Raw genomic sequence first — 20,478 nt, 5'->3', positions numbered from 1 at the left:
ATGCCACCCCAATGGGCTCCGGAGCTGTTGCCCCTCCATTCCCCACCCAGTTCTCTGGCTTCATGCCCTCGCCCATGCTCCTGGTGTCACACCCCACAATCTGATTGGCTGAGAATTCATTCCCAGTGCTTCCAGCCCAGGGTCCCTGTCCCTCCCTTCCCCCTACCCAGCCTGGGACAGGGGCAGCAGCTACCCCTGAGCCCCACCAGCCGGAGCAAAACGGAGAGCACGAGAAGCAGAAGCGTGTGCGTCTCCTTTTAGGGTTGTGCCTCCAGCCCAAGAACCACATGGATTATCCAGTGGTTCTCCAACTTTTGTCCTGGTGACGCCTTCCACACAGCAAGCCTCTGAGTGCAACCCCCCCCCCCGTTATAAATTAAAAACCACTTTAATATGTTTAACACTGTTATAATGGCTGGGGTGAAGCAGGGTTTGGGGGTGGAGGCTGACAGCTCGTGACCCCACCAATAACCTCACGACCCCCAGTTTGAGGACCCCTGGACTACACTGAGCATGCACAGACAGAGAGCCAGAGGGTTGAAAGGCCGCTGGGATGGGCAAGACTTGTGGGGCTCTGAGAGACTGCCCCCCCCCCGCCACCCCGCAGCAGTGTGAATTCAGCTCCAACCAGGGGCAGGAATCTGAAATCAGTTAAACAGCAGAGACTTCATGCAGGCAGAGGTCCGGCTTGCCAGGCAGGGACAGCTCCTTCCCTTCCAGGACGTGGGCATCGGCAAAACTTAAGCATCAGAAACCTGCGAATTAGAGGCGAGGGACCCCCGCCCCCCCCAGCCCGGAGAGGGGGAAGGGATGGAGGACCCCCCCCAGCCTGGAGAGGGGAGGGAGTCCCTTATGGGGAGCGGTCGCCGAACGGCGATGCCCAGCCCACGAGTCGGGGTTCCGGCGGGGGGGGGTTCGGGGGGTTCCAGCCCCTGCCCCCCAGTGTCCCGGCGCTCCCCCCACGGGCCCAGCGCGGGTTGCAGCTTTCTTACCTGCTCAGCAGCGACCATCCGCGCCCGGAGCCTCCCCAGCCTCTGCGGAGCTCTGACTGCTCCACCCCGCGCTCCGGGGCCCTTGAAAGCGGAATGAGAGACCCTTGTGGTCCCTTTAAAGTGTCGGGTGCTGTGGGTGGTGCTGCAGCTCTCGCTCTCCCTCTTGGCCAATTTGCAAATTTCCCAGAACCTTTAATTGACCTGCCTCTGCTGCAAGGAGGGTTGATACCACAGACACTAAGCAAAGGAGAACAGACACTAAAACCACATTCTCTTCAAGCCACAAGCCTCTGCAGTATGACACTCAAACCACAAGCCTCTGCACTGTGACACTGCACCCCTCTTCCTGGGATTCACTGTGACTCTCAGCCAGCCAGTAAAACAGAAGGTTTATTGGACCACAGGAACACAGTCCAAAACAGAGCTTGTGAGTACAACCAGGACCCCTCAGTCAAGTCCTTCTGGGGGAGCAGGGAGCTTAGACCCCAGCCCTGGGGTTCCCTGCGTTCCTCCACCCAGCCCCAAACTGAAACTAAACCCCCCCAGCAGGCTCCCTCCTGCAGCCTGTCTTCACATTCCTGGGCAGAGGTGTTACCGCCCCCTCCCCCTCCTGGCTCAGGTGACAGGCTCTCAGGTCTCCCATCCCCAGGGCAGATTCCCAGGTCAACACTCCCCCCTCCCTGCTGCGTCACATCCTCACACAGTGCCATGGTGATTGAACCCACTTAAACGCCATCGGCCCCTCCACCCCCCAGGGCTACAGAGACCTGATCTGACAGGCACCCAGCTGGGGTTGCCAGGAGTTACACCCTGTGGTTTGAAAAAAAAAAAAAAATAGCTGCACATGCAGAGCTTCAATTTTTAGCACAGTATCTTTGGCTGAAACTGCTAAGACTCTTATCTATCCATCTCATCCAACCGGTGCTATTTTTATATGTTTTTTATATGTTTCTCATAATCAGCCCGACCAATGGCACAAAAAAGAAAAAAAGCTTGAGACGAACCTCTGTCCCCTCCCCCTCCCCGGGCTGGGTTTTTTCTCTGGTTTTTTTGAACCATCAGTTACTACTTTGAAGCAGAAGGATAAAACCAGAAGGAAACCCACAGTTTACCTCACCTGCCCTGCTCCTGAGGACCGGCCAACTTCTCCATCACCCCTCTGGGGGCTGTTGTTATTTTTGAATGCAGTTATTTTTTGTACATAATGCTACATTTGTAAGTTCAACTTTCATGATAAAGAGATTGCACTCCAGTACTTGTGTTAGGTGAATTGAAATATTCTCTTTCTTTTGTTTTTTACAGTGCAAATATTTGTAACCAAAAATATAAAGTGAGCACCGTACACTTTGTATTCTGTTGTAACTGAAATCAATATATTTGAAAATGTAGAAACCATCCAAAAATATTTAAATAAATGATAGTCTCTTATGGTTTAACAGTGCGATTAAGCACGATTATTTTTTTTAATCGCTTGCCAGCCCTAGTAAAAAGCCTTCAGGCTCAATGTACTCGTGAGGGCTTTTCTCAGGGTCAGCACTCAAACAGCCGGGCACACTATAGGTCAGGAAAGCAAGGTGCTGGGAGGCCGGAGAGGAGAGAATTCACTCCAAGTCTTTACACGGAGTTGCTCTCTTACGAACGATCTGCTCTAACTCAGTCACAAGTTCTGGGCTCGATGTAGGAATCTCTGGCTTGGTGCATTCAAATGTAATTCCTTGAGGTTTGCCCGTGTGAGCTTATAAAAGCTGAACAGAGACAGACCCAGGCTGTTTCCCAATGGGAAACCTCGAGGGAAACTCAGTGTTGAAACAAATAAGACGGATGACACCCCCGACTAGGGCAGAACTGAACCCAGAGACTCAACCTGGCCGCTGGGGGCGCTGTTATCTCTGCTGGTGTCAGGATTCAGCTGGGAGTTAAAAGCTAGGTCCCATTATGGTCATAACAAATCCTATGGCTCTTCTTTAATGGGGGAGACCTGAGTCGGTTCAAATGACAGTTCGGGGGACTACAATTTGCCTCCCTCAAATGCCCTGTGAAATTCCAATAGGCGAGTGGATTCTGCTTCAACCATTCCCCTAAGACATCGTCTGCCGGTGTTGTGTGCTGCTGAACAGTTGTGGAGTTTCACCCCAGAGGTGGCTGCATGTCAGTAGTGGGGGGAAGGATTCCCATAAGTACGGCGTGGTTGGTAAAGCCCTTTGGGATCCAACCTCTCGAGCAGTTGTATTCTTTATTACACTGTTGTTATGATTGTCTGTGCTCCAGCAATGGGAATTCCTCTTCCCACTAGAGGTCACTGCTGCTCCTCTGCACAAGCGGCTGAGAATTGCTTATTGTGCTTCGCCTGCACACTCCCTGGGGAAAGGATTGTCTTTTTGTGATGTGTTTTTGGTGGCATCTGGCACAATGGGGCCTCGATCCCTGAGGCAGGACTGCAGTGGAAAGAAATAGGGTCGAGCTCAGAGGTTCCTGTCCTGGATCGGGTTAGGGGTTGGTCTGGGGATGCTGTGCACAGATAGTAAGACGATCTCTGCCACAAAGAGCTCCCAGCCTGAACATCTGATGTGAAACGGGTGGAGAGAAAGGGGAGGACGGCAACAAGGCAAGAGAGAGACCAGCCGGGTAATTCCTGTTCCTGGACTAACTTCCAGTGGTGGAAGATACAAACTCGGAGCTCCACAGAGCTCGTCTTCAGGGCTGGGGGAGGACATCAGAGGAAACCCGAAGAAGAGCTCTGTGGAGCTCCAGAGTTTGCACCTTTCACCACCAGAAGTGGGTCCAAGAAAAGCTGTCAGCTCCCCGCCTTGTCTCTCTCACATTCTGGGACCAGCCCGGCCACAACGCCGCTGCCCCCGGGAGAAGGGAGAGGAACCCGGCCAGCGGGGTACAGACAAAGGCACCCACAGCCTGGGTCTTGCGCCACCCCCTGGGAGAGATGCAGTGAAAGAAGACAGGGGCGCTGGGGGTGACAGCGCATCACAACGGCACCCGGAGCATTCAAGCAGATTGAAAGGTGTCTCCCCCCCACCCCCCCAACCCCCATCAACTGAAACATCACCCTGGCGGCGGACCATTGTTCTCCCGCTGGAGTTACGAGCAGAATTGACTGGAAATTTTCGGTCCACTTTTCTTGGTTGGCGCGGGCGGGCTCGCTTAGGGCGACCCCGGACGCGATTTGACCGGCACCGTCCCCGTTTTAAGCCCTGTCCCAGGGTGTCCTGATTGTTTGCAGCACCGAGCATTTGTCCTGTTTGCTCTTGGCAAGTGCCGCTGTTTCCAGGTGGCTTTGGCCAGCCCCGTGTGTGGGGTGGGGGCTCAGGCCAGCCCCGCACGGGGGAGGTGGCTCTGGCCAGTCCCGTGCAGTGACCCGTTTCCCCTTTGGGACATACGATCCCCCTAAATTAGAAGAGTTTAGAAGATGTATGACTAAAGAGGATTATGTCTTTAAAAATACCTGGGGATGGGGGGCAGGAGGGAAAGAGAGAGACACGTGACTGATAGGAGGCGTCCCGTGGCACGAACAGGTTTATTTGTTACTCTTTAAGGGGCTTCCGGTTGCTCCTTGGTTTTGTGTGACTCCTTTGCAGGTTCCCGACCAAGTAACTAGTCTAGTGACCGTGAGGGCACGTGGTGAACCCTCCCTTGGGGGAAGCGGGGCCGCTGCCCAGCGAAATATTGTGTGTTTGTCAGCGGGCTACACAATTAGAACAATGAGACTGTAGCAAAGTGGGGTGTGAATGTTCCGCGCACACGGCCCCGCTGTGGTCTGTCTCTGTGCCCTGCTGATGGCCATGAACAGAGCACTTTGATCCGCTCTTCTTGGAAACAGAATGGCTCGGTGAACGGGCAGAGCTGGGGTCCAGGAGGGGCTGCGGGGTTGGGAGAGGCGTGAACGGGCAGAGCTGGGGTTCAGGAGGGGCTGCGGGGTTGGGAGAGGTGTGAACGGGCAGAGCTGGGGTTCAGGAGGGGCTGCGGGGTTGGGAGAGGTGTGAACGGGCAGAGCTGGGGTTCAGGAGGGGCTGCGGGGTTGGGAGAGGGTGAACGGGCCGAGCTGGGGTTCAGGAGGGGCTGCGGGGTTGGGAGAGGTGTGAACGGGCAGAGCTGGGGTTCTGGAGGGGCTGCGGGGTTGGGAGAGGCGTGAACGGGCCGAGCTGGGGTCCAGGAGGGGCTGCGGGGTTGGGAGAGGCGTGAACGGGCCAAGCTGGGGTCCAGGAGGGGCTGCGGGGTTGGGAGAGGCGTGAACGGGCAGAGCTGGGGTTCAGGAGGGGCTGCGGGGTTGGGAGAGGTGTGAACGGGCCGAGCTGGGGTTCAGGAGGGGCTGCGGGGTTGGGAGAGGTGTGAACGGGCAGAGCTGGGGTCCAGGAGGGGCTGCGGGGTTGGGAGAGGTGTGAACGGGCAGAGCTGGGGGTGAGGGCGGGGCCTGCGGGGTTTGGGGGGTAAATGGAGAGGGATGGGGAGGGAAAGGACTTCTTTAAGGGATGGGGCTTTTGAAAAGGGGCAGGTCTGGATTTTAACCAGCAGGAATTACAGCATTTCCTCCCTACCTGCTTCCCTGACATCTGTTTCTGGGGGCACTGGGAGGTGAGGAGAGTTTGCTAAAACGGCACAGGGGATGCAGTTTAATCTGACCGGCAGGGAAAGGACCCGGCTTGGCTGACCTGCCCCCTCTGAATGCAGCGCAAATCACCAGAGTATTTGTGTCTCTCTGCCCGGCTGGCTTGAAAATCGTCTGATGCCATGAAGACGAAGACTCAGAAAGACAATACAGAAGAGAAGTAACCCAACCACTGGACACTCGGGGCACTGGGAGCCAGGTGGGGCGGGGGTGGGAACTCGGCTGGGGTGTTTGCGATTCTTCTTCTTTCCTGGGGCGGAGGCCGGCAGCGGTGACCGCGCGTTGGGAGCGAGGGTTTGGCATTTAAGGGCCCGCTCGGGAAGACTGTGGGATCCAACTGCACGGGTGAGGCTGCGATGGAAGCGTGGATGGCTGCACCCCCCTTCACCCGGGACTCACACCGGGGCGGCGGAGGTGACCTGGTTGCAGCGCTCGCTGGGGGAGGGTGAGACAGGCTGTCCCGCTCCTCTGGGTCTCGGTGGGGCTCGCTGTGCAGTGACCCCGCCCGGTGTGAAAGGCCTGGCCGCTGTCTCCCGCCTTGGAGCCCTGCGGGGCGCTCGGGAAGGCCCGCGGGCCCAGGGGGGACAAGCGGGGGAGCCCGGCGGGAGGGGCCGTGGCAGTCAATGCTCCTTTTGGCCCGAGACCCCTCGGAGGTTTTCCTCGGCGCTTCCTTAATGCGGCGCCCCCTCCCCCGCGGCATCGCCCGTGTCCTTTTCCTGCCCCCCCCCCGAGCTTTCGCCGCCCAAGTCACTGTCCATCCTTCGCTGAAAAAACCCCAGTGACGGTGCCCTGGGGGGTTAATGCCTCTGAGATGAAATGGGGGGGCGGGGGGCGCTGCTGGAGCAATGTTTATGGGGGGGGGGGGCTGGTGATAGAAACCAGGCGCTCGCTGTGTATTCACGGCTTCAAGCCCGGGGCCGGGGGAGACACGGGACAGGGGCAGCTGGCCCCGCCCGCGGTGGGAGTGGGAGGCCGCTGCGGCTGGGAGCTGACTCCGCTGGCGCGGCCGACCCGCGCAGTGTCCGCTCTCCCCGCCTTGGCCGAGCCTGCGGAGCCGGTCGGGGCACGCGGTGGAGTCACCGCCGAGGCTCTCAAGGGCCCCGCCGCGCTCGAGCAGGTCAGGCGGAGCCCCGGGGAGGCCGGGGAGGCTCGGGACGGGGGCGGCTCCCGCGGGTGGGCGGTGACGGTCCCTGCTGAGCCGGTGAGAAACGTGCCACCCGCGCCCAGCTCCTGGGGGGAGCGCCGGGACACTGGGGGGCAGGGGCTGGAAACCGCTGACCCCCCCCCTCAGCCCGACCCGCCGGAACACCGACTAATGAGCTGGGCATTGCCGTTGGGGGACCGCTCCCCCTAAGGGGCTCCCTCCCCCTCTCCGGGCTTGGGGGGGGCTCCGTACCTCCCCATCTCTGGGCTGCGGGGGGACACCTATGTCCCTCGCCTCTAATTCCCAGGTTTCTGATGCTTGAGTTTTGCCGATGCCCATGTCCTGGAAGGGAAGGAGCTGTCCCTGCCCGGCAAGCCGGACCTCTGCCTGCATGAAGTCTCTGCTGTTTAACTGATTTCAGACTCCTGCCCCTGGTTGGAGCTGAATTCACACTGCTGCGGGGTGGCAGGGGGGACAGTCTCTCGGAGCCCCACAAGTCTTGTCCATCCCAGCGGCCTTTCAACCCTCTGGCTCTCTGTCTGTGCATGCTCAGTGTAGTCCAGGGGTCCTCAAACTGGGGGTCGTGAGGTTATTGGTGGGGTCACGAGCTGTCAGCCTCCACCCCCAAACCCTGCTTCATCTCCAGCCATTATAACAGTGTTAAACATATTAAAGTGGTTTTTAATTTATAACGGGGGGGGGGTTTGCACTCAGAGGCTTCCTGTGTGGAAGGCGTCACCAGGACAAAAGTTGGAGAACCACTGGATAATCCATTTGGTTCTAGGGCTGGAGGCACAACCCTAAAAGGAGACGCACACGCTTTTGCTTCTCGTGCTCTCCGTTTTGCTCTGGCTGGTGGGGCTCAGGGGTAGCTGCTGCCCCTGTCCCAGGCTGGGTAGGGGGAAGGGAGGGACAGGGACCCTGGGCTGGAAGCACTGGGAATGAATTCTCAGACAGTCAGATTGTGGGGTGTGACACCAGGAGCATGGGCGAGGGCATGAAGCCAGAGAACTGGGTGGGGAATGGAGGGGCAACAGCTCCGGAGCCCATTGGGGTGGCATTGGGACAGGGGTGCTTGGGAGAGACACCACTGGTCACAAGCCTGTAAGTGGGGACTGGACGAACACGAGTGAATGTCACCACGTGCCTGAGGGATCCCAGCAGGCCAGGGCCAAGGACCGAAGTGAGATCCCTCCATCTGGTCCCTCCAGGGCGTGGTGAGGGGATATAAGGGGGGAATCCTGATCCGGGGACCCCACAACCGGTTCTAAACAATGGAGGCAATGTCTTGCCTGACAGGTCTGGGAGGAACTGACCGAGCTCCCCTTAGAGAGAGGCTTGCCACGTTCAGACAATCTGCGTGGGGCCAGGAGGTGACCAGCCCTGCAAACCAGCTGCCCAGCCACCCCAGAGGGGCCTGATCCCAACCCAGCGCTCGCCCGGAGCCCAGATGGATCCAGCAGCTTCTCCCTCTGCCGGGGCACCACAGCCCACAGGGCATCTTCATGGCAGGGATGGGCCTGGCACAGCCCCAGGTACCGCACTTCTCTGCCCGGGACGGGGACGGGGAGAGGCTAAACACGGACCCTGCAGGGCTGAGCGGCAGCAGGTGCAGCTGGCTGGTCCCTGTGCGGATCCCCCCATTGGGATCTGCTGCAGCTGCTCTTGGGGGGACAGGGAAGGGGCCCTATGGCCAGGCAGGGGGCGCAGCTGTGTGTGCAATGGGTGCAGGGGCTGGAGTTGGGGGGGAGGTTGTGGGAACTGGGGTGGGTGGGATGGGGGATTTCACAGCAGCTGTAACGAGTGGACTGAAATGGTTCCATTGACTTTTGTTTTAGGAAAAATTGGGTGTTTGATTAAAGGCAAGTTTTTGTGGAAAGTGTCGGCTTTAATAAAAAACATTCAAGGTCTTCTTGGAAAATTCAAAAACCAAAAATTGTTCTGTTTTCAATCATTCTGGACTAATTTTTTCTGATTCTGGTAGAAGATTTTGGTGGGGTTGGCCATTTTTGTCAGAAGTTTTTCTTGTTCTAGCCCTCCTGGCTGTGGAGAAAAGCTTGAAAAGGTGACCCCTAAAGGCTCCACCACCAGGAGATCAAGAACAGAACCCAAAGTTGTTTTCAAAATCTCATCTTGTTTCAGCCAATCTCATGGTTTTGGGGGGCTCTGACTTGTGATTTTTGGTCACTGGGGGTTGGCCACATGGGCTAGAACCAGCTTGGCCAGGATCCAGATGTTAACCCCAGTGTAGAGGGCCCTGGCAGTGGCCCAAACCCATCAGCTGTGGGGGACAGGAGAGAGATTTGATGTGTTCCCTGAAGTTCAAATTAGCAAGAGAAGCGGCTGGGGAGATGCATTATAAACTGGGGGATCAGTGACATTCAGGGTGAGGCAACATTGAAAATACTCAGCGGTTTTACAGTCGCTTTGCTCTGACACTCTCAGCCCTGGTGGAGCAGAGCCCCCGGCCCTTCCCTGAACACATCCACAGATACCCCTGCAATGGGGGTCCAGAGCTAGGAGCGGGGCAGGGGGACAAAACTTCGCCCACAGGGGGGGTGGGGAGGGGCGGGGAAATTGTGCGAGTGGCCCTTTCCTTCCCCCTCGTTCATTGGGAACGCAGGCAGGGGGAGGATGCCCATGGGAAGCCAGGCCTGGGGCCCCCCAACATTGCCGGGGAGAGGAGGCAAAGGTGTGCTGATGCCCCCCCCCACTTCGGGCCATGGGAGGAGAAGGGCCCAGGTAGCTCCATGATGCACACAGGTGCCCCATCCCCAGCGAGCAGACCAGGGGGGTGGGGAGAGCCACCAGACACCTAAGACAGGCCCTGCCCCCAGAGGAGAAGGAAGGGAAAGGAGGCACTTTCCCCTCCCGCCCCCCCCCCCGGAGCCCGGACAGGGGGATGGGGAGGGGATGGGGGGGCGCTCCCCCCCCCGGAGCTCGGACAGGGGGAGGGGGAGGCCGAGGGGACGGGGGGAGGGGGAGGGGACGGAGCCCCCCCCCCGTCCCAGAGAGGGGGAGGGGGAGGGAGAGGGGATGGAGGGAGTTGGCCGTTCCTCAGGAGCAGGTCGGGTGACGTAAACTTTTAACTAAATTTGGTGCCAACTTTTTTTTTGCTCACACACTGAGGCAGGAAATCGCCCAAATATGCTCATGTCCCCTCCGCTCAGCCCCGCCGCACAGCTAACTCAGATAGCTACCTCAAATCGCTCGTGGTTAGTCTCTGTGGCTTAGAGTCTGTGTATCAACATCCTTGTGGCTTTATGCACCAGCTGTAGGCGAATATGCCCCTCTCTCAGCCAAAGATATGCTAATAAGGTCCCTCTCTCTCTCTCTCTCTCTCTCCATTGGCCACAAGCGCCAGGACTGGGCGGGGCGGGGGTGGAGTCACCGCGAGGCTTTAAAGGACCCCGGAGCGCGGGAGCTGGGCAGGTTGCAGGTGGAGCAGTCGAGACCCGCAGAGGCTGGGGAGGCTCCGAGCGGGACGGTCGCTGCTGAGCCGGTGAGACACGTGCAACCCGCGCCGGGCTGGTGGGGGGAGCGCCGGGACACTGGGGGGCAGGGGCTGGAACCCCCCCTGAACCCTCCCCCGCCGGAACCCCGACTCGTGGGCTGGGCATTGCCGTTCGGTGACCGCTCCCCATAAGGGACTCCCTCCCCTCTCCAGGCTGGGGGGGGGTCCTACATCCCTTCCCCCACTCTGGGCTGGGGGCGCGAGGGGGTCCTCTGTCTCCCTGTCCCTCGCTTATACTTCCCAGGTTTCTGATGCTTGAGTTTTGCCGATGCCCACGTCCTGGAAGGGAAGGAGCTGTCCCTGCCTGGCAAGCCGGACCTCTGCCTGCATGAAGTCTCCGCTGTTTAACTGATTTCAGATTCCTGCCCCTGGTTGGAGCTGAATTCACACGGCTGCGGGGTGGCGGGGGGGGGGACAGTCTCTCGGAGCCCCACAAGTCTTGTCCATCCCAGCGGCCTTTCAACCCTCTGGCTCTCTGTCTGTGCATGCTCAGTGTAGTCCAGGGGTCCTCAAACTGGGGGTCGTGAGGTTATTGGTGGGGTCACGAGCTGTCAGCCTCCACCCCCAAACCCTGCTTCACCCCAGCCATTATAACAGTGTTAAACATATTAAAGTGGTTTTTAATTTATAACGGGGGGGGGGGTTGCACTCAGAGGCTTCCTGTGTGGAAGGCGTCACCAGGACAAAAGTTGGAGAACCACTGGATAATCCATGTGGTTCTTGGGCTGGAGGCACAACCCTAAAAGGAGACGCACACGCTTCTGCTTCTCGTGCTCTCCGTTTTGCTCCGGCTGGTGGGGCTCAGGGGTAGCTGCTGCCCCTGTCCCAGGCTGGGTGGGGGGAAGGGAGGGACAGGGACCCTGAGCTGGAAGCACTGGGAATGAATTCTCAGCCAGTCAGATTGTGGGGCGTGACACCAGGAGCATGGGCGAGGGTCTGAAGCCAGAGAACTGGGTGGGGAATGGAGGGGCAACAGCTCCGGAGCCCATTGGGGTGGCATTGGGACAGGGGTGCTTGGGAGAGACACCACTGGTCACAAGCCTGTAAGTGGGGACTGGACGAACACGAGTGAATGTCACCACGTGCCTGAGGGATCCCAGCAGGCCAGGGCCAAGGACCGAAGTGAGATCCCTCCATCTGGTCCCTCCAGGGCCTGGTGAGGGGATATAAGGGAGGAATCCTGATACGGGGACCCCACAACCGGTTCTAAACAATGGAGGCAATGTCTTGCCTGACAGGTCTGGGAGGAACTGTCCGAGCTCCCCTTGGAGAGAAGCTTGCCACGTTCAGACAATCTGCGTGGGGCCAGGAGGTGACCAGCCCTGCAAACCAGCTGCCCAGCCACCCCAGAGGGGCCTGATCCCAACCCAGCGCTCGCCCGGAGCCCAGATGGATCCAGCAGCTTCTCCTTCTGCCGAGGCACCGCAGCCCACAGGGCATCTTCATGGCAGGGATGGGCCTGGCACAGCCCCAGGTACCGCACTTCTCTGCCCGGGACGGGGACGGGGAGAGGCTAAACACGGACCCTGCAGGGCTGAGTGGCAGCAGGTGCAGCTGGCTGGTCCCTGTGCGGATCCCCCCATTGGGATCTGCTGCAGCTGCTCTTGGGGGGACAGGGAAGGGGCCCTATGGCCAGGCAGGGGGCGCAGCTGTGTGTGCAATGGGTGCAGGGGCTGGAGTTGGGGGGGAGGTTGTGGGAACTGGGGTGGGTGGGATGGGGGATTTCACAGCAGCTGTAACGAGTGGACTGAAATGGTTCCATTGACTTTTGTTTTAGGAAAAATTGGGTGTTTGATTAAAGGCAAGTTTTTGTGGAAAGTGTCGGCTTTAATAAAAAACATTCACGGTCTTCTTGGAAAATTCAAAAACCAAAAATTGTTCTGTTTTCAATCATTCTGGACTAATTTTTTCTGATTCTGGTAGAAGATTTTGGCGGGGTTGGCCATTTTTGTCAGAAGTTTTTCTTGTTCTAGCCCTCTTGGCTGGGGAGAAAAGCTTGAAAAGGTGACCCCTAAAGGCTCCACCACCAGGAGATCAAGAACAGAACCCAAAGTTGTTTTCAAAATCTCATCTTGTTTCAGCCAATCTCATGGTTTTGGGGGGCTCTGACTTGTGATTTTTGGTCACTGGGGGTTGGCCACATGGGCTAGAACCAGCTTGGCCAGGATCCAGATGTTAACCCCAGTGTAGAGGGCCCTGGCAGTGGCCCAAACCCATCAGCTGTGGGGGACAGGAGAGAGATTTGATGTGTTCCCTGAAGTTCAAATTAGCAAGAGAAGCGGCTGGGGAGACGCATTATAAACTGGGGGATCAGTGACATTCAGGGTGAGGCAACATTGAAAATACTCAGCGGTTTTACAGTCACTTTGCTCTGACACTCTCAGCCCTGATGGAGCAGAGCCCCCGGCCCTTCCCTGAACACACCCACAGATACGCCTGCAATGGGGGTCCAGAGCTAGGAGTGGGGCAGGGGGACCCCTGGGCACCAACTCCTCACCGCACTCTCCTCTCCCTGTTCTCTCTCTCTCTCTCTCTCTCCAGATCCAGCCAGCCGGAGCGGGGTGGCAGCTCCTCCCACCCCACAGGGACCCCTTGCTGCAGCTGTCGTGAGTAAGTGTTGGGGAGCGAACCCCTCTCCCAGGCCGGGATCTTGGTGTCTGGGGTGGGGGATTTCTTGGGGGGTGTCTCTGTTCTGCGCTCTCACAGCCCCGCTTTCCTCTCTCTGTTAAATCTCCTGGGGTGGGATCCACCTTCCACCCCTCCGCTGACCTGCCTGTGCCCCTCTCCTCTCTCTGCCAGGCCCCTGCCTTCGCTTGGAGCTCTCGCCGGGGAGGGGCTGCTGCTGCTGACTCTGCTCTGAGCTCTGCCTGAGGATGGGGGAGATGCACTCGGCCCCTGGAGGGGTCAGGAACCGAAGGTAGAGAGCATCTCGCAGGGGTTGCCTGGGAACTAGTTCATGGTTTGAGATTGTCTAGCTCAGCATTTGTCCAACTGGGAGTCCTGACCCAAAAGGGGGTTGCAAGGCTATGGTGGGGGGAGGGTGGGGGTCAAGAGATCTCAAAAATATTCTCAGGGGAGGGGAGCAGGAGGGGAAGAGGGCTACAACAGCTGCCCCTCTCCAGCTGCCCAGCTCTGAGGGCAGTGCCCCGCCCGTAGCAGCCCAGAAGTGAGGGTGGCAATACCATGCGTATGTTTCTATGAGTCCGTACAGTAACTTGCTATGACTGTTTGGGGGTCGGGGGTTGTCATAGCCTGAAATATTTTCAAAGTGGGGCCAGCAAAACCAAAAGTTTGAGAAGCCCGGGTCTAGCTTATTCTGACACCTGTTGCTCCCAGCCTTCCCCCAGCTGGTTTAATAGAGCTGGTGAGGCTCTTCCTCCCCATCTAGTGTCCGATGCTAGTAAAGCAAGAGGGAAAAAAGTGATCCAGGCAACTCCAGACCCATTCATCGAAGCCCAGCTGAGTAGTAGGCAAGGGGCTGTAGAACGCACTGTGAGGGAAGGATGATGAAATTCATGGAGGTAAATGGCAAGGGGGATGTAACCGAAGGTAGATGGGGCCAGACTAACCCGAGTTCCGTCTTTGAGATGAGAACAGCCCTGCTGGCGCTGTGAATGGGTTTGGCTGGTGTGGGGTTGCAATTGGCGTGTTACTTATGAACGGTGAAGCCTTGAGTTATGGAGCTCACTCCAAGTGAGTGCCAAGGAAACCCGCACACCGCCCCACTGTGTATCCTGTATCTGCCACAGAAGGAGTGAAGAGAATCAAGAAAGCTGTCTGGGGTGACCTAGGGCCAGAACCGCAGGGGGCTCTGGGGTGGGACTGAGGAGTATTGACAAAACTGGGCTAGCAGGGAGCTGCTGGTCGGGATTGAGGGGCATGAGATCTTTGTCTACACTGAAACGGTTGTCCAATTCGGTTCCTAGTTTGATGTTTTTGCCTTCATCCCTCCACCTGTATTAGCAGCACAAACCTCTGTGCACTTGGCCTCTAACCCAGCCGCTGGGCTCTGTGCTTGGATTGTAGATTTCAGCCATGCTGTGAACATCATCACATTGCAGCTGCCAATGGGAGATGCTGCCAGGGATTTCTACGGAGCAGCAGATAGACCAAAAGCCAGGGCCCCAATGGAGCCCCAGGACAACCCTGACAGCAGCGACATGGAGGAGATGGAGGTGGAGGAGATGGGAGAATGGGAGGATGAGGAGATGGATGTGGATTAGAGCATCTCGGATTTGAGAAGTGCTGGGTGTGCCTATAGCACCATAAGATGCACCCACACGAGAGGGGCTTCCTTACCTCTCACTGTTTACAGAGCTAGGCATCTCAGGGGTTCTCTTATATATTTTATTATTACTTTCTTCTTTGCACTTTGAGCCAATTTAGGCATTAATGACCTCAGGCACAAGGAGAAGGGCCAGGGGCTAGGCTTCCTGGGTGGCCAACTCACTGGCAGCCCGTGCTGATCAGAGAGTAGACAAATGATCATCAGGCTTTGTGCTGACCAGGTCTAAGTCAGAGCAGCCTTGGGGCTGCTCTAATGTACATTCCGCTCCACGTAGGCCCGGGTAAGCTGAGAATAGCTGTACTACAATGCATTCTGACCATGGGAAGCAGAGCAGTTGAGGCCTTTCCACCAGCCAGGGAAGCCTCTTTCTGCAGGCATCCTCTGAGGGTATTGACCCTGTGACATTGCACTTCATATGCTTTATAAAAATGTTTAAGTGTGAATATGATGTAACTGGAATATGCTTTATGCAAAAGGTCTCTATAAGCTTTGTAATTATACCTTACAAATCTACTGAGTGTGTTCATCCTATTTGTATGAATGTGTCATTCTTGTATCTGAAATTAGGAATATGAAATATAACTCTGAGGTCCTACCGTAGTTATGCAAAGTGTGGGCTATTAATGGTGGTTTAGAATCTTGATGGCTCCTATTAGCTAGGACAACTGACTGTAGGTGGCTCTGTTTACCTGCAAGCCTTCACTGCATACATGCGGGCCAGCCCTGAAAGAATGGAGGGGGGCTCACAGGACATGTGAACATGTCACATGATACTGGAATCCATCTTTAACCTGGTGCTTTTCCATTTAGAAGGAGGGGTGGGAACCCAGAGAGAGAGAGAGGATTCCCACCTCGTGCCAAAGATATAAAAGGGGGTGGAATAGAACAAAGAGGGCTGCCAGTCATAAGAAATCCCCGAATTACCACCTGAGCTGGAACAAAGGCTGTACCAGGGGAAAGGATTGGGCCCAGACTGGAGGGAGAGCACCCTTGTTGCTGCCGATACCACCTGGAAGAGGGTTTACGTAAATTACAGCCCAAATCCTTCGCCCAGAGCAAAATTTTCCCTCAAAAAAAGTTGGACACATGTCAACCTGTTGTTAAATATACCAGGGAACCTCCCTCCCCCCATTTCTCCCCAAGTCCAACCTCATTCCCCCCCCCCCCGCCCCCATTGCACACACTGCTGTGCCCCTCCCCCTTCCAGAAACCAGCGGGGGATCCGCCCAGGGCCTCGCAAGCTGCACCGGCCAGGGCTCAGCTCAGCAGGGTCAGTGCCCGGAGATCCTCACTGGTCAGTCTCTCCTGAGCACCCTGCCCCGGTATTGACCCGGGCCAGATCTTGGGGTGGGGGTACTCTTGTGGGGGCAGCTCCATGGCCCAGCCGGTGTGGAAGCAGGAAGAGTAGTGTCGTCCCCAGGGGGGCCAGCAGGGCTGGGGCAGAGAAGGGTGTACAGTAGTTCAGGGGGGCCCAGGCCCAGGCCCAGGCCCAGGCCCAGGTGAGTTCAGTTTCAACAGCTGGGGGTGGTGGTGCAGGGTACGGGGAGACTGAGGCACATGTGCCCGGCTGGGCTACCTGCACTCAGAGCCCTGGGTATAAACAGACTAAGCAATTGCTTGGGGCCCCCAGCCTCTCAAGGGGGGCCCCTAGTCCCCTTTTTTATTATAAGAATTTGTCTGTTTTAGTATTGGGGGAGGGGCCAAAAGGCAACTTGGGGGGAGGGAGAGGAAGGGATGGGGCGGGTCAGAGCCTCTCCGCAAGCCTGGAAGAGAGAGACACACACACCTGCCCCCCCCCGCTTCCACATTGTACGGTGGGGGTGAGGGGGCGGGGCCTCAGGGGAAAGGGCGGGGCCCCGGTTCAGGCAGCAGTGGTTCCCCCCCCAACACACACACCTTTAGGTGCTTCCACCGCCCCGGAAAGCCGAGCATGGGGGGACCGGGCTGTCGCCCCTCCCCAGCCAGCTGCTGCACACAGGGCCCGCCGGGGAGGGGCTGCGGCTGAGCCCGGGCAGCGATAGGGCTGCTGCTGCCGCCCCTCCCCAGCCAGGCTCTGCCCAGCAGCTGGCTACGGCCCATTGGCTCCCTGCCTGGGGCCTGGCTGCCCGATCTCTGTAGCGCAATCGGTTCGCGCATTCGGCTGTTAACCGAAAGGTTGGTGGTTCGAGCCCACCCAAGGACACAAACCTGCTTTTGGGGGGAGGGATAGCTCAGTGGTTTGAGCATTGGCCTGCTAAACCCAGGGTTGTGAGTTCAATCCTTGAGGGGGCCATTTGGGATCTGGGGCAAAAATTGGGGATTGGTCCTGCTTTGAGCAGGGGGTTGGACAAGAGGACCTGCGAGGTCCCCATAGAATTCTATGATTTTATGAACATATGGGGGGCAGAGTAGCAGGAGAACACAGCCCCGCCCCTCCCACCCACCCACCCACCCACGTGTCTGGCAGACGTGCCTAATATGGTATCTTATGTCACTTTGGGTGGGTTTCCCCGAGAGTCGATGTGAGGCATCAGGGGCGGGGGAGTGTTGACCTGGGAATCTGCCCTGGGGATGGGAGACCTGAGAGCCTGTCACCTGAGCCAGGAGAGGGAGGGGGAGGTAACACCTCTGCCCAGGAATGTGAAGACAGGCTGCAGCAGGGAGCCTGCTGGGGGGGTTTAGTTTCAGTTTGGGGCTGGGTGGAGGAACGCAGGGAACCCCAGCGCTGGGGTCTAAGCTCCCTGCTCCCCCAGAAGGACTTGACTGAGGGGTCCTGGGGGTCCCCACAAGCTCTGTTTTGGACTGTGTTCCTGTTGTCCAATAAACCTTCTGTTTTACTGGCTGGCTGAGAGTCTCAGTGAATCCCAGGAAGAGGGGTGCAGGGCCTGGACTCCCCCACACTCCGTGACAACTGGTGGCAGCGGTGGGATGTACTGCACCCCGTGAACGGCGCTTCCTGCGGTAAGTGACTGGGGAACAGTAAAACGAAGGGGGATTGACGGGGACCAGGCGTGCTGAAGATTCAGAGAGAGACAGTTTCAGGGGGCGGTTAACCCCTGGGAGTGTGTGACGAGACAGAAGGACTTTTGCAGTAACAGGGTCCCCCGGGGGATTGCAGCGAGCGGTCCCAGGGGCAGAGGAGTCTGCAGCTCGACCCTGGCAAAGAGGTGGTGACCTCAAGAAGGACTGGCACACGAGGGGTTTTTCCTGGAAACGGTAGAAAGCTTCCCGGCCTGCGAGTGGCCAGCAGGGAGATGTACGCTAAACGCCTTAAGAGCGACCTGGTGGAGCTGAGCAGGCAGAGGGGGCTGCGCAGTGGGAGGTCCACCAAGGAACAGCTGATTGCCCAGCTGGAGGAGAGGGATCGCTTGGATGACCCGATCCCTGTCCCTGAGGGAAGCTGCCCAGCGGACGCAGCGTGGGCCCTGGGGCCTGACCGGGCTGGGAGGGGTCAGACTGCTGCCGAGGACATCCCGAGACCCTTCCTACCTAGGCCTGGGGGAGGGGTTGGGGGAAGCCCGGCGAATATCGAGGGCACCCTGACCCCGGCAGCCAGCAGGGGATCCTCCCGGCGGAGCTCCCCATCCCTGGAGCGGAGGCGGCTGGAATGGGAGAGGGAGATGAAAATGAGGGAGCTGGAGGATCATGAAAAACAACGTTAACATGAGCAGGAGGAGAAGGAGAGGGAACGTCAGGAGGAGAAACAAAGACAGCATGAACTGGAGCTGGCCAGGCTGAGGAGCAGTGGGGCCCCGGCTGCGGTGAGTGCGGGGGGACCCAAGGCTGCAAGGAGCTTTGATAAGTGCTTCCTGGCCCAGCGGAAGGAGGGGGAGGACATAGATAGCTTCCTGACGGCCTTTGAGAATGCCTGCGAGATGCACAGGGTTGACCCTGCAGACAGGCTCCAGTTTCTCACCCCCTTACTGGACCCCAAATCCGTGGAGGTGTAGAGCCAAATGACAGGGGCGGAGGCAGGGGACTATGGACTGTTCAAACAGGCCCTGCTCCGTGAGTTTGGGCTGACCCCCGAGATGTACTGGAGAAGGTTCCGGAGTCAGCGTAAAACGCCTGAGGTCACCTACCTACAACTGGTCAACCGAACACAGGGATATGCCGGCAAGTGGACAGCTGGGGCCCAAACTAAAGAGGACCTGCTTGACCTAATCGTACTGGAGCAGCTGTATGAACAGTGCCCTTCCGACCTGAGGCTGTGGTTGGTGGACAAAAAGCTCGAGAACCCCCAGCATGCAGGGCAGCTGGCCGACGAGTTTGTGAACAGTCGGTCAGGGGGTAGCCGGGAGGAGTCCCAAAAGAATAGGCCCCCCCCCCGATGCAGAGAGAGAGTCACCATGGGACCCACCAGCGGGGAAATAGGGAGAACCCCCTCCCAAGGGGAACGCCTGGCGTCGGGCCTCTCCGACCCTCTCGAGGGGACCAACGTGACCTGAGCTGCTATCACTGTGGCCAGAGAGGCCACGTACGGACCCAGTGCCCCAGGCTCAGGGACAGACTGAGCAGACCCAACCTACCCAGGGTTAACTGGGTAGGGACCCAGCTGGACGAGGGGCAGACAACCCAGGCAAGGGGGGCTGCCAGTTTACCACCTGCTCAGGAGGGAAGAGTACCCCAGGCCAGCTCCACCAGAGGGCTGGATGCTCTGGACTCAGGGTGCTCAGTTTACAGGGTGGGCGCGGGGCTGTCCCTCCGGAGAGAGTGCCTTGTTCCACTGGAGGTGGATGGGAGGAAGGTCAATGGATACTGGGATACGGGCGCGGAGGTGACGCTGGCCCGGCCCGAGGTGGTGGCCCCAGATCGGGTGGTGCCCAACACCTACCTGACCCTGACAGGGGTGGGCGGGACCCCATTTAAGGTGCCTGTGGCAAGGGTACACCTGAAATGGGGGGCCAAGGAGGGCCCCAAGGATGAGGGGGTACACCACTATTTGCCCACTGAGGTTTTGATGGGGGGAGACCTAGAGGACTGGCCAAGCAAGCCCCAGACCGCCCTGGTTGTGACCCGTAGCCAGAGCCGGCGAGGGGCACTGCACCCTGACCTTGGGGAGGGTACCACACCGAAGGCGCAGGACCCTACCCTGGTGGGGAGGGAGTGCCGAGGGGCATGGCTCAGAGAGGCTGTGGCCTCAGACCCGGCCAGCGAGAGGGAACCGGGCCCCATCCCTTCCCCAGCCGCTGAGTTCCAGGCCGAGTTGAGGAAAGATCCCTCCTTGCGGAAGCTCAGGGACCTGGCCGACCTCAGTGTGGGACGGACCACGAGGAGAGGCTGCCAGGAGAGGTTCCTGTGGGAGAAGGGGTTCCTGTACCGAGAATGGGCTCCCCCAGGGGAAGTGGAGTCCTGTGGGATCAGAAGGCAGCTGGTGGTCCCCCAGAAGTATCGCCGCAAGCTACTGTACCTGGCCCATGACATCCCCCTCGCAGGGCACCAGGGAATCCGGCGCACCCGGCAGAGGTTGCTACAGAACTTTTACTGGCCCGGGGTCTTTACCACCGTCCGGCAGTATTGCCGATCCTGTGACCCCTGTCAGAGGGTGGGGAAGGCCCGGGACAAGGGGAAAGCGGCTTTGAGACCTTTGCCCATCATAGAGGAGCCTTTCCAGAAGGTGGCCATGGACATCGTGGGGCCTCTCAGCAAGACGACCCGGTCGGGGAAGAAATACATTCTGGTGATGGTAGATTTTGCCACCCGCTACCCCGAGGCAGTGCCCTTAGCTTCCATTGAAGCAGACACTGTGGCAGATGCGCTCCTGACCATTTTCAGCCGAGTGGGGTTCCCCAAGGAAGTCTTGGCCAACATGAAGTTGGACCCTTGGTCTGTCCTGCTCCGGTGCTTGTGGGAGAAATGTGGGGTCCAGCACAACTGGGCCTCGGCTTATCACCCCCAGTCCGATGGGCTGGTGGAGAGGTTCAATGGGACGCTAAAGATGAT

At 58.3% G+C, this 20,478-nt stretch overlaps 1 protein-coding gene and 1 non-coding gene across 2 annotated transcripts in view; one reads left to right on the top strand and one right to left on the bottom strand.

The window, feature by feature from the left end:
• Positions 1 to 20,478, bottom strand: part of LOC141998061 (killer cell lectin-like receptor subfamily F member 1) — a 93,379-nt gene that overhangs the window by 49,214 nt on the left and 23,687 nt on the right. The gene's annotated exons all lie outside the window — the stretch shown is intronic.
• Positions 16,665 to 16,738, top strand: TRNAN-GUU (transfer RNA asparagine (anticodon GUU)). The gene has a single exon. It is a non-coding gene; the product is annotated as a tRNA-Asn (tRNA).

Source organism: Natator depressus, chromosome 14 (genome assembly GCF_965152275.1).
Source record: "Natator depressus isolate rNatDep1 chromosome 14, rNatDep2.hap1, whole genome shotgun sequence".
NCBI classification, from domain to species: domain Eukaryota; kingdom Metazoa; phylum Chordata; order Testudines; family Cheloniidae; genus Natator; species Natator depressus.
This window is presented reverse-complemented; position numbering and strand designations above follow the sequence as displayed.